We start from the raw sequence: 15,343 nt of genomic DNA on the forward strand, positions 1-15,343 counted from the left end.
TACAATGGCTGTGAGTTCGAGCATTCATTTTTTGTTTTTGAGAATTTATCATGTAGCGCGGATGGTATTTTAGGTCAAGATTTCTTTGCGAAGCATAAAGCCAATATTGATTTTGAAACAAACACTGTACGATTACTATCGCGACACGGACAGTTAGCTAAGATAGGGTTTAGAAGCTCATCAGAACCGGCAAATAGTTATTTAACTATACCCGCTCGTAGTGAAATCATTCATTACATGGATACTAGTATTACGGAGGATTTTGTAGTAAATAGTCAGGAATTATGCGAGGGAATATATGTTGCGAGTGCTATAGTTAAACCAATTCAGGGTAAAATACCAATTAAAATATTAAATACAAGGGATAGCGACGTAAATTTAAGCCGATTTACAATTAATAAGAGCAGATTGAGCGATTTCTTTATTTGTGAATTTAGTAAGCCAACTATGAATGCCGAAAGGGTGAAGTTGTTGTTTTCTGCTTTAGATTTGAGTAAATTAAACGAAGAGGAACAGAAATCCATTGAGAATATATGCGCAAAATATCCGGATGTCTTTTTCCTACCGGGTGATAAATTAACCACCACAAAGCTTTATAACCAGACGATAGAATTAAAACCGGGTAGTTCACCAGCTTATGTAAAACCTTACAGATTACCTTACTCGCAAAAGGCTGAAATTGATAGGCAGATTAAAGGAATGTTAGATGATGGAATAATTGAAGAGGCAAGAAGCGCGTGGTCGAGTCCGTTATTGTTAGTTCCCAAAAAATTAGATTCCTCGAAACAGAAGAAATGGCGCGTGGTCATCGACTATAGAAAGTTAAATAATCAGATAAAAGACGATAAATTCCCACTCCCTAATATAACTGAAGTTTTAGACTCCTTATCAGGATCTATCTATTTTTCGCATCTAGACTTGTATCAGGGATTTTATCAAATAAATTTAGATAAATCAAGCCGCCCCCTTACAGCTTTTCAAACTAGTAAAAATCAATATCAAATGACCAGACTCCCCCAAGGCTGTAAAACCTCCCCTAACGCTTTTTCACGGATGATGACCGTGGCCATGTCCGGTCTAAATTATGAACAGTGTCTGGTATATCAGGATGACTTAGTTGTTTTCGGAAGAAGTTTAGCTATACACAATCAAAACTTATTAGACGTTTTCAGCAGATTAAGAAAAGTAAATTTAAAGCTCAATCCTGCCAAATGCCAATTTTTACAAAAAGAAATATTATATCTGGGTCATGTAGTTTCAGAAAAGGGCATTTTACCAGATCCCGAAAAAACGAAAGTTCTATATAATTATCCGACTCCTCAGAACGCCGACGAAGTTAAACGTTTCGTGGCATTTGCTAGTTACTATCGTAAATTCATTGTCAATTTCGCAGATAAAGCATATCCGCTCAATAAGTTGTGCTGTAAAGATGTACCATTTATATGGACCCAAGAGTGTGAACAGTCTTTTCAAATATTAAAGTCTGCTTTAGTTAAACCACCAGTACTTCAATATCCAAATTTTTCGGAGGAAAACCAATTTCTTTTACAATGTGATGCGTCAGGAAAAGCTTTAGGATCAGTTTTATGCAACGATGATGGTCGACCTGTAGCTTACGCTAGTCGAAGTCTTAATAAGGCAGAATTAAATTACCCTACAGTTGAAAAAGAGTTATTAGCGCTAGTGTGGAGCATTCGCTATTTTAGACCCTATCTATACGGCAGAAAGTTTAAAGTGCAAACAGACCACCGACCACTAGTGTATTTGTTTACTATGAAAGACCCTACCAGTAGATTACTAAAGTTCCGATTACAATTAGAGGAGTATAATTTTACGGTTGAGTACTTGAAAGGTTCTAAGAATTCCGTGGCAGACGCTCTGTCTCGCATAAATATTACGTCAGAGGATTTGAAACAAATGAATGAGCAAGTTATAAATGTGATGACACGAGCGCAAAGACGAAAGATCGAGAGTATGCAAGGTACAGACAGTACAAGTTCTTCGGTTGTTAATATACCCACTAATTCGAGGCCTGATCACCCAAGAATTGTGGATATCATTAAAAAACCGGAAAATTTTACTGAGTTATGTGTTATGTCATGTAGGGATTATAAAAAAGCTATGAGAGAGAATTTCGTGAAAGAGACGTCTAAATATTTTAATTACGTGCCCAGCAAATCGTGTGTTTATTTCAATTCAACATCTCAATCGCTATTGTCGCGAGCCGAATTAGCGAGAGATTTGGATTCAATTTGCAAGAAAATAAATGTAAAAGAGTTATGCATAATAAGAAACGAATTAAATAAAGATTTTATTGCGGGCTTAATACAAGAAATAAATAGCTATGACGTTTGGTCCGGACCGCGAATATGCGTGTTAAGTAATGTACAAAGAATAAATAATTTACATGATAGACGCGTAATAATTAATGACTTTCACCTACTTCCCACAAGTGGCCACGCGGGGATTAGGAGAATGTCTAATAACATTAAAAAGCACTATTATTGGCCTAGTATGGAAAAGGACATACGAGATTTTGTGTCAAAATGTACTCAATGCCAAAAACAAAAATATTGTGCACCTACTAAACAACCAATGGAAATAACAACTACTGCCAATAGCGCTTTAGAAAAAGTTTATTTAGACACAGTGGGTCCTTTACCAAAAGATGAACATGGTTATTGTTACGTGCTGACCTTACAGTGCGAACTGTCAAAGTTCGTAGAAGCGTATCCTTTACGATCCAAAGATACTGTTACTGTAGCTAGATCATTCATAGAGAACTTTGTACTACGGTATGGAATTCCATTAGAAATAGCAACCGATCGAGGAACCGAGTTCATCAGTAGCACTATGAAAGAGGTATGTGATTTACTAAAAATTACTCATTTGCCCTCTACAGCGTATCACCATGAATCAATCGGCGCTCTAGAGAATTCGCATAAAACTATGGGAGCTTATTTAAGGATACAATGCGAAAATAAACCGAATTCTTGGAGCGACTGGTTGCCTTACTGGTGCTTTACGTATAACAACACCGTGCACACGGAGACGAAGTACACGCCTCATGAATTAGTTTTCGGTAAGTTATGCATGCTTCCTAGTAACTTAAGAGATGGTAACGTTAATCCCTTATATAATCACGGTAGTTATCCTTTAGAATTAAAGTATAGATTAGAGCTGGCGCAGGCAGATGCTCGTACTAATTTAATAAACAGCAAACTTAAAAGGAAGGAGAAATATGACTCCCATTCAAAGCCTGTTAGCTATAGCAACAATAGTTACTTATGGTTAAGAAATGTATCGGATAATAAGATGCAAAGCATTTATGTAGGACCTTATTTAGTTTTAGAGGATTTAGGATGTAATGTAAAAATACTTAAAAATGGAAAAGAAGACGTGGTGCATAAAAATCGCACCAAACCTTGTATTTTGTAAATATTTTATATTCGTAGTTTTGTTATTGTAGTTTTTTTTATTTTCTATAACTTGAATATTATTAGTGTAAGTAACCTGTTAACATTGTACGTAGGTATAGTTACTTAGTAATGTATTATAAACAAAAAAAATATAAATGTTTATTTGTATTTTTTTTAAACATGCGATGGATGGTGTAGTGTATACTAGATATAGTTATGTACGTAGTTCATAGGATATATATAAGGACCATTTACTCATGTATTTAGTGCAGTAATAAATCATCATTCTAGCTGAACACTTGTTTGTACTCAGCTCCGAATCCTCACCTTACAAAGCTTACGACGTGAAAAGTTTGGAAAACACTGCGACTGCTGACACTGAGCGAGAAGGAAATAACAATTAACACGCGTTCGACAAGGATGACGGTCAGGGACAAAATGGCGGATTGTCAAATGTGACAGCGCTATCCTGTGTTGCCAGTAGTGTAAACAGAATTACCCGAACGTCTGAAATTTCTTTCGTGAATCGGAAGATATTGCTAACGAATAATTAAAAATGACGTGTTATTGTAAAATTTAAGATAAAATACAAATAAATGAAAATTATAAAATTGTAAAGAAATATTTTAACTTATTAACCATAGATATAATTTACCCATGTAACATGTTATGTTGAAATAAAGTGGCAATGTTATTGTGACGTAGGCACGTGACACTCTGGGAAGAGAAGACCATGTTTTATTAGACCATGATAAATAGTATAGAAAACCAGTACTGGGAGTACACCCTAGTTCGGCTTGAGGCTTTATTTTTGAGCGTGTCACGTTAGCCGGCTTGTCACGTTGTCTAGGGTTGGTTTAAAACGACCATGTTAAGAAATTCACTAGAATATATCACATATGTGGCAATAACACAGTTGAATGAGCGATTTTGACTTATTTACTTACAGTGTGGGCCCGATACGGATTTTGAACTAGATATTTAAGTTTAGATATAAGACATCACCAAGATATGTCAGTGTCAAACAAGTACCAAAAGTGACGTTTTTGTTTGAAGAAACTTGTTTTGACACTTGTTTGACGGTGCTTGGAGAAATAAAGAGAACCACGGATCTACAAATCTCGCTTATAACATATTACGCATATGCCTATGCATGGCTAAGCTACGGCATCATCTTGTGGGGAAATAGTACGGACGCACCAGATCTCTTTATACTCCAAAAAAAACTCGTTCGCATAATAGCAAACATTAATATACCAGATACATGCAAGCCACATTTCCAAGAACACAATTTACTGACTCTACCAGGAATTTATATTCTAGAAATATGTAAGTTCATTAGAAAAAATATTAGTATGTTCAAAAAACGAGAAGAGGTTTTGTCTAGAGCTCACTCAGTTAGGCACAGAAACATGCTTATGCTGCCCTCATCAAATTTGAAAATGCATTCAAAAAGCACATACGTCATGGCAATCAAAATTTTCAATAAATTACCAGACGTACTTAGAAACGAAGAACTAGATTTTACCTTCATAAGACGCCTAAAACAATTACTTGTCTCAAAATGTTATTATACCATAACTGAGTATTTTGATGATAATTTAACAAACTATAACTGCAACGACTTGACATTTAACTAATTTTATTATTATAATTCCAATTTACTATAATTATTTCTTGACGATAAATCATCAATGTTCTATATTTATTGTGAATTGTTTATTACTTATTACTGTTATATTTCTACTACAACTAACAATTTTAAAAATGATCGTGTTTTGTAGGTACCTATAATAAACTTTTTAGTTTTAAACTAGTTTTTAAGACAGTGCTACGCCCTTGCAGGGCGACCATGTACCAAATGTTTATGTAACACCTTATTATAACCATGGTTTATGCATAAAATAAATGAAATGAAATGATGTCTAATAGATATCTAATATTTGACGTATCTTAAAGTTCGAATATAGCTGTGTAAGTGATAGCAGTTGCTATAAATTGGTCCAAATTTTTGGTATCTACGTAAACGGTCTCTGATAAAAATCATAAAAACGCATTTAACCGTAAATATGTTGTGCATCATAATATGATAGGTCATCATACTCATCATTCGACGCGAGAGGTATAACATAGATATGATTATCATGATAATATTGTCGTTGATATGATATCGTTTACAATTAATGGGTACCTATACCTAAGTAAGTCAAATTCCTCCTAATATACCTTTACTTCGGAATAATGACATAGGTACCTACATTATACAGAGCGCTCGACTTGTTTAATCGTGTTCCGTGTTCGCCTTTGTTCCGCTAACCGAATCGCAGCTTGTTTAAACTTGCCGCACGACGCAACTTAACGATCTTAACATATGTACGAGCATATTTATACTACAACCCATTAGATCTCTCTTCCGAGTTGTTTGGCTTACGTGGTTGTGGACGGGGAAAGAATACTTTTGAAACAGTTAAATTCGATGACCGCTATAGCAGGATGTAATAGTTATTGAAAGAGAAAATAACAGATTTGAAGAAACAAAGTTTTATTTCATATAACAAGAACGATGGTGCTCAGAGGCAAAAATATTTCTTGGGGAGCTAGGGTGTCGCGTGCACGAGACTTCGACCCCCGCTCCGGGTCGTTCATGGTGAAATAAGTACACTTCAGGTACATTGTGATTAATCAAATAAAGCCTGCAGATTATGTCTTCATGTCGAGATATTAGTGTTCTGAACATACTTCTTGGTGGAATCGCATTGAGGTCATGTTTGTGCGATCAAGTGGATACCATTATAATATGTCTACTGTGCGGTAGGTACCTATAATATTTAGGTACTGTTCAATCAATACTATATTTGCTAAATTCTGAAGACCTGGAAAAACGTGATTTATAAGTGATTTGGCAGAAATCAATAACTCCAATCAATCTCGAACCAGTTCAAGCAGGCACTGTATAGTCGGTGATTACTGAGGATTAAGCGAGCGTCCGCCTCATAAAAATACGAAATTAATCTAAAATCGGTATGCACTGACTAACGACAGAGTGTGGGAGTGCCACCATAACGCCAAATTTCTATCAAAATATTACTTATAATAGAAGTAGTTGCAAAAGCATCAGTTTGTTCCATAAAGCACACATAGTACAGGAACAGAAGGAAAACAAAAAAAAAACATATCAACAAGAATTATGTACAAACAGTGGTACAAACAGAAAATGTAACTTGGGTCCAGAAACAAAGCCCAAGTCGCAGGAAAAATAAGCCAGCAAATTTAAGCCGATACGAGTATAAGTTACAGGAGGCCAATTCTCTTTTAAATATTTAATGAGGTTTTGATTTTACTTTAATCTCGACCTCGAATCTCGAGGTTAAGTGCTATATGGATTGTTTTTGCTAGTCAAGCTATAAGAATAGCAACATCGACACGCAATCACTCTTTTGTTTCCAATTTCATTTGGAGGGGCCTTAATACTGTTATTTTTCTTGCTTGAGCTTGTTAAATAAAAATCTAAAGGAAATACTGTTATCAAGTCGGATGTTTCTTGTGTCACAATATCAGACGCAAAATATCAATCGAAAGTCACATTTAGAAAGAAATAAAGAAAGAAAATACATTTATTTACGTCAAATTAAACCAGTTAATTACATTTGACATCTAAATCCTTTAACATTTATCACGAAACCCTATCTTCTATAGGGAAAGGATATATCGTAAGGATGATCCGTGTACGGTGGCAAGACTTCACGCTTGACCGGCGCAGCTGACTAAATATCTTTGAAAATGATGAAATCATGATAACGAAATATATTATCGAGATTCGTGACATCATATAAAAAATAAGCAACGAAGCATGAACAAGGGGTAGGTGCGTGGTGTGAAAATAAAAGTAAAGAGCGAACTTAAAGTCCTCTTTACATAATTGCGCGGCAGAACGGAAAACGCTTTGCCTGGCTTACTCACTAGATGGACCATTATTATAATAATAAGGCCCTTGCCTGACTTGATTTTAAGGAACTGGCGCGAGAACAGTACCCCCGCATCCTCATCAATCAGAAAGGAATACTAAGTATGTAGCTATTGTTTCGATACTGCCCCGATAAATCAGGAAAGAGCATTAAATGGTCCAGTTGCGCAACAATAGCGCTGTAATAGCGGACACCTTCCCATGTCAGGAACAGGAGCTCTATTTTAAGAGGTTCAAATGTGAATAGAGTCAAACTAAGTCAGTTGGCAGCGATTTTGATAGCCCAGACGGTGAAAGTTTTATTTTAAATGTCAAACTTCAATGAAATTATGACGTATACTTAAAAATCTTGCATCGTCTGGGCTATCAAAATTGCTGCCAACTTAGCTTGGTCTGATTATATTTAGTTGTTTAGATATTAATTCCGGTTTAGGCCAAAAGGTGTTCTAAGGTGGTTTATAAGTAAGACCTTTGCGTGTGGTCAACTCAACGCGAGACTTCATATAGTTTGTATAAATGTGTGGTATAAATGCATATAATAATTATAATGTATATGCATTATAAGCGGAATCTATGGAGCGTAATCTACGCATGGCGTTTTACCTAGAACTTTTATAAAATTCTTTCGTCTCACCTTTGTAAACGGCTCGACACTGTTCACTAAGCGTAAATTACTCTTTTTTTGCATCTTTGTAAATTGTAATAAAGTTTCACCAACCTGATAAATGCGACAATTGTCAAGAAATGCATTGTGTAAATCCAATACGGGCGGTTCGGTCCATGATGTCTAATTCCCTAAATGTCTGTTTTCCACGAATGTCTATTTCCGATTGTCTATTTCCACCTATGTCTATTTTCCTGATCATCTATTTCCACGAGTGTCTATTTCCCCGAATGTCTAGTTCCAATGCCAAATGACCACTTTTTATATCACCACATTTGATATAGGTAGGTAGGTTCGTTTGGTTTATTCAAATGGCCGAAGGCCAAACAGCACAGAATAGGAGCCCCGCGTAAGCGGGGCTCCGTCGACATCGCTATAAAGTTCAGATAAAACGGAAAAAATAATGTGGTCATTTTGCGTTCTAGCCCGTTTGCGATGTAGACTAATAGCGAACGACTAAAAAGTAATTGACGTATGACGACTAGACGTTCGGGGAATTAGGCTTGTGGACACTAGTCGTTTCAGTAAATGGACGTATGACGATTAGACATTCGGGGAATTCACGTAACTCGACTAGACATTCGGGGAATTAGACATCATGGACCGAACCGAATACGGGCATTAAATTAAACCAGATAATATAAGTTAATTGTTAGGACTTAAGACCGTAAGACGCTAGAGCAATCCTATAAAAGCTATAGGTACTTAGCGAAGTGTAACTAAAAAAGTTACTTTAATCTAAAAGTCTGTCTCAAATTCTACTTTATTTAACAGAAATATTATCATTACCTACGGAATATTTTTTGTAAGTATTTTTTGCACGTAATATATTATTATTATCACGAAGGGCGTATTTGTCTATGATTTTACATTTTCAAATTCAATAAGTTTTGAAAAAAAAATGCATTTTTGGTACAAGCTTTTATCTCTGACTGTACTTTTCTTTCAACAGGCAACTAATACGCATTGAGACAATTCTAAAAACCCCAAACACAATTAGGTTTCGCTGTTTTATCACAGAGTACCTATGGCCACCTTCTGCCTCTATCATCGAATCAGCTCGATGGTATCATAATATTGCATTGTCACCAATGGGAAATTAACTTGCAAGATTTGACCCGTACAAACATAGTTAGGTACATATTACATACATACATAGGTAGGTACATTGCAAGTTATATGTCACAGAATAAATAATAGTACTAAGACAGAAGACTCACTCTCTAACAAAACGCGTCTGTTACGATCAGCACAGATATGTCCGATAGGTGGCGACAGCGCCACGCGCAGTTTATGGCTTTCCCCAAAATTGGGGCGGAACGGATGTGCTTTTAGCTACCTGTAGCAAAGCGACAAAATCGCGGAGTTAGCCACGCCTGGTTATGTTCTTCTCTAAAGAAAATGTCATTTGCTTAGGTACTTCCTGGTTTAGGTTCAGGTGACTTATATCTCATATTGGTTAGTTGTAATAGTTGTGATTTTACGATTAGTTGCGATTTTTTAGTTGTTATTTCGAGTGAATATTTGTAATAATAATAAACCGTTAAGTATCGTAGGTACATTTCCCTTTTATGTATTATTCCGGATTAAAGCCCCAGCCCTATCCATCCTTACAAGGAATTAAATAACAACTTTGCCTTGTAAAATAAATAACTATTGTTACTTGTTTGTTTTTTCCTTGTTTTGTTTTATTGCCTGTATCGCGACCACGAGCAAAGAGACGCAGCGCGACTTTGTTACCATAATGTAGCGAGAAAGGGATCGGAATCCAGCGGGCTCAGCACGGTTCCATTTTTATCGACTATCACTATGCCCGTCACTTTCGCACTTACATACTAGTTAGAACGTGACAGGCATGGTGACAAACGATAAAAATGCGACCGTGCTACTAGGGCAGCTTTGGGGTCGGATGGTGGCCTAAAATAAATACAGGGAAACCTTCTACCTCCACTAAGTTTTGACCGTTCAGGTCAAACGTCCTTATTGGCTCACAATTAGAGTATAAACAAACTATGTAGACGCAGCATTGATAAGTAGTTGTCCTTCATCTTAAATATGTTAGCTATGATTTTCTTCTTCTAATAATAATAATAAACGTGTTGGATCTATATCCCCACGCAAGCCTATCAAAAAACCGGGATTATAGGCCCGTGAAAGCCAAAATGAGATACAAATAATAATAATAATGTGAGCCTATATACGTCCCACTGCTGGGTACAGGCCTCCTCTCATGCGCGAGAGGGCTTGGGCTATAGTCCCCACGCTAGCCAAATGCGGATTGGGGACTTCACATACACCTTTGAATTTCTTCGCAGATGTATGCAGGTTTCCTCACGATGTTTTCCTTCACCGAAAAGCTAATAAATATAAGAGAAAAGTTATAGGGTTTCATATCACCTTTCAGGTACACAACACTAAAAAAATTATGTACTTGACTGTATTCTTGCACTGTAACGGAAAAATCTTGCACTTGGTAAATTTAACAAAACACTTAGGTCGCCGCTGAAATATTCAACGAAGCATTTACTTTAGTATTAGATGAAAAGAAAATCACTAATATAAGAAGATAAGTACCTACAAGGTTGTTTTGATCGATTAAATACAAAAAACAGGGCTTATTTAATTTTTTTTTTCTGCCAGAAATATTGCGTTGTTTAGGCATGAACCTATTCTAGGTCCATGTGTTTAGGTAACATATAATAGATTAGTACGGGCCAGAATCATAATGTATATAACAAAAATCTTCTTAAAATCTTTATTTTTAATAAAATACAATACATAAAATTACCTTCTTTGAGATTGAAACAGCGTCGATGAAAACTGAGATTAGGCACAGTAGATATTTGATCATTTAGCAGTAAGTGTAAGGCCTGAGTGGACGCTCGGAGCGGAGCGTTCGGCGGGGCGTGCAGCGTGGCGTCGCGCTCACAAGTAATTTGAGCAGCGTGCACTAAGGCCGCTCCTATACGCGTGCATTTGTTTAACATGCACGCCGCACGCCCCGCCCCGCTGCACGCACAACTCGAGCGTCCACTCAGGCCTTACACTATAGTTCGTTTTTTTTTAGCATTAGAAAGAACTTGCAAGAAGGTAAGCGATCTTGACATGTCTTAATTGAAAAACGCTTTTTAAAAATCAAAAACTATTACTTATGAAAGCAGAAGAATATAAATGATCGTATTAGATTCATAATTGTTACATATTTGCCATAACTTATTTTTAAAATGTGTTTTTCAATTAAAAGACACATCAAGATTGTTTACCTTATTTCTAATGCTAAAAAAAAACGAACTATAAGTAAAGCAATTGAAATAAAAAAACTATCTGAAACAAATATAAAAATGCTTTATTTTCTATTTACCCAATGGTAACGCCGCAATGCGTAGTTTGAATTTGAACTATCAACTTTTGAACGAGATAAGTGTCTACGCTACGTGCTCCCGTGAGTATGAATAACTCGGCAAGATCGTTCCAGACAACTTCAAATATTTACTTTGGTATGAAGTATGTTTCTTTGCTGAGTGAAAGTTTGGTGTGCTCGTTAAGTCCCTTTATCCCGACATACTTCTTTTTACGAACAGCACACACGTCGTTTTATCATGGTTCCGTATGTGTTTTTGTGTCATATACCGGAATGTGTGATATGGTAATGGACAGACACGTTACTTCTACTTAAAATTATATTTTTAGATTTTTAAGTTACAATATATAAGGATGGTATATACTCACTCTTAAGTAGGTAGGTATTGTAAATGCCATCGAGATTTTATTTTCTAAACATTTTCCTGAGCATTGTTTCTTAATATACCAAATATTCTATGGAATTGATGTTGTTAAACTATTCTTCCGCAAGAGCCTTCGTTTTTTTGCACCATATTCAAATTCTTTTGTACCAATTGTACCCAAGCATGCATATTGTTAGCGGCTCTCTATGATATCAGAACCATTCAAAATGTAATCTCAAATAGTCAGGCCATAATTTTCCTAATACACTTGAAATGCCCCTTCAAACATAACAAAGTCAATACATATACTCCAAATAAATTAAATGTCAGACACTCGAGATTTCGCTTTTATCTTTTCGCGGAGTATAGGTACGTCTAGAAATTTAGCAGACTTCCTTCAGTTTTGTAAAAATGTTTGTATCTCAGACTTTAATCAGTTACATTTAAGGCTCATTTTACTTGTAAGCATCATTAGTAAACATCATCACAACAACAATGTTAATGTATTTTGAACAAGATCGGTACTTACTGCTTTTAGTTTTCATCGTCCACTAGACATTATTTGAAAGAGGCAATCGTTTTTTTTCTAAAAGTGTCTTAAAAGTGACGCATACCTAGTAAAATTAAGCGTTCGTTTTACCATTTTATACGCGGATTAGACTCTCGCGCGAGCCACGAGACGAGCCACGAGTCGCGCCACGAGACGCGAGTCCACCGCTTACACTCGCGTTCGGCTTGTCATTCGGTTATAAACCTTATGCTGTGCCGTTAGTGTTTAAATTATATTAGCTCGACGAGCTTGCGAGCCACGAGACGAGCCGCGAGCCCACCGCTTACACTCTCGTCTCGTGGCTCGGCTCGCGGTTCGTCTCGTGGCTCGCGCGAGAGTCTAAATCGACTATTACGTAATATTGGTACATTTATTACCATATACATGTATATTATGATATGCTTACCTATGTAAAAAGTGTATTCACAGAAGGTTTGCGGCGACAGTCGAAAAGCAAAATTTCGTTGTTTACCTCTACCAGGTGTAACAAAAGCGGCCAAGTGCGAGTCGGACTCGCCCATGAAGGGTTCCGTATTTAGGCGATTTATGACGTATAAAAAAAAAACTACTTACTAGATCTCGTTCAAACCAATTTTTGGTGGAAGTTTGCATGGTAATGTACATCATATATTTTTTTTAGTTTTATCATTCTCTTATTTTAGAAGTTACAGGGGGGGGACACACATTTTACCACTTTGGAAGTGTCTCTCGCGCAAACTATTCAGTTTAGAAAAAAATGATATTAGAAACCTCAATATCATTTTTGAAGACCTATCCATAGATACCCCACACGTATGGGTTTGATGAAAAAAAAAATTTGAGTTTCAGTTCGAAGTATGGGGAACCCCAAAAATTTATTGTTTTTTTTCTATTTTTGTGTGAAAATCTTAATGCGGTTCACAGAATACATCTACTTACCAAGTTTCAACAGTATAGTTCTTATAGTTTCGGAGAAAAGTGGCTGTGACATACGGACGGACAGACAGACGGACAGACGGACAGACGGACAGACAGACAGACAGACAGACATGACGAATCTATAAGGGTTCCGTTTTTTGCCATTTGGCTACGGAACCCTAAAAATGGTGGGGATCCATTTAAGAGCATATTCGGTACTGTGTATATAAAACGGATACCCGGTTTTATATTATATTAATAGAGAGGCGATAACGAAATTACGATTTTCTATTTTCGCAGTAGATCTTCAGGTGTCTCCTTCTTACAGGAAAACACTAAAAACTGAACATACATCAGGTACGTTTTTGTGTTTTTCTGTATTAGCCCATTCATTATAATACCTAAGTCTATATTTTCGGTCTCATGAATCCGCAACGTTAATGAGAGAATGGCCGTTTGTTGTGATTTGTTAAAAAGCTTTTGCGGTTTGTTAATATTCGCAAGTTCTGAGGGCGGTTTTCAATACGGTATTGTTATAGATTTTGGCCTAATCCGATGAAGGGTTGCTTTGTTCTGGGCTTAAATGTTCGTTTTCAGTGTTTACGCAAAAGTGAATTCAAAAAATAATGGCATTTTTAATATGTTTCGCTTAGAGCGGCGGCTGTGTACATTGTGTAAGCATTGTGCATTTTATCGATTGTTTAATTTGTATACATAGATTATTTTTGTGGTGATGTTATAGAGTAAACTATAGTTATGTTTGTCTATATTTCTGGAAGCATGGGCAGTTGGACACTCAGTTATGCCACCACGAGACAATATTTATTGGCAAGATAGAGTAGTTAGCGAGACATGTCACAATTAGAAGTAAGTATGTGTTATTGCAGTGGATAAAAAAAATCCCTTATTACAAAAGCAGTCACATTTCGGAGCTGCTGTGGTGAAGTTTGATATTGCTATCATTGCACCAGTGAACAGAAACACATAAAACAATAACACCATAGAAAAAGAAGTGGGCGAAACTGAAAACAAAAACCGATCGATTTGATAAAAAAGTAAATTAATAGGTAATTTTTAAAGATAGAAATGAACTCCACTATATGCCTCTGTAAGTGTAAGGCCTGAGTGGACGCTCGAAGCGGAGCGTTCGGCGGGGCGTGCAGCGTGGCGTCGAGCTCCCAAGGGATTTGAGCAGCGTGCACTAAGGCCGCTCCTATACGCTTGCATTTGTTTAACATGCAGTAGTCATGCACGCCGCACGCCCCGCCCCGCTGCACGCCCAACTCGAGCGTCTACTCAGGCCTTACATTAAGTAAAACTAAGACAGTTTTCTCTATCTTTGCACAAAAAACACCTATATTGGATAACGGGCCAATTCTCGCTACGAATTTAAGGTAGAGGAATCGTTAAACTATGAAATTTTATTCACTTCCCGAGAATTTAATGTCTTTGTATATGAGTTTTGGTTTCCTTATTGCCCAAGGTTTTGTTTTACTGAAATAGAAGCACGTTATAGTTTTAATAAATATATAGGTAGTTGTTTATGTATGTTTTTTACGCCAAATAAATATTTTCTAATTTTATTTATAATTTTTACTTAGAATTCTTAAATCGCATAATATTGCTTGCAACTGAACGCAGGCTAATTTCATTACACCAGAGGAATATAGCTTTGTAAGCTCGGTAGAGTCCTTTGTCAACTTGGCCTTAATTTTCGATCAATAGCTTTTAAGTTTCAGGAGATTGTTTTTCCACCTATTATTATGAAAGTACCTATTTCATTGTAACAAAACTCTTTGTTTTTTTTGTTCCGCTGTAATCCGATCCATTAATGAAAGTGTGGTGGAAACCGATAAAAACCTATGGAAGCATATTTTTTTGTCTATTTTTATTACTCGATAATCACGTTGTTTCCATCGATCATACCCGACTATGACGAGCGTTACTTGAAGGCCACAGAAGGCACTGCTCAAGGCTCTGAGCGTGCTCGCATGATGCTGATTTGTTTTTGTTGTATGGTATGGGCCACTAGTTACCTTAAATAAAGATTCATTCATTCATTCATTCATTTAATCAATACAAATACAATACAAATACAAATAGTTTATTTCCAAAAAATACATT

The 15,343-nt window shown here is 36.3% G+C and overlaps 1 protein-coding gene across 1 annotated transcript in view; it reads right to left on the bottom strand.

The window, feature by feature from the left end:
- The window catches only part of LOC134651124 (nuclear pore complex protein Nup85), a 329,105-nt gene that overhangs the window by 130,325 nt on the left and 183,437 nt on the right, over window positions 1-15,343 (bottom strand). The window lies entirely within an intron of this gene.

The sequence above is a fragment of the Cydia amplana genome, chromosome 9 (genome assembly GCF_948474715.1).
Source record: "Cydia amplana chromosome 9, ilCydAmpl1.1, whole genome shotgun sequence".
NCBI classification, from domain to species: Eukaryota; Metazoa; Arthropoda; class Insecta; order Lepidoptera; family Tortricidae; genus Cydia; species Cydia amplana.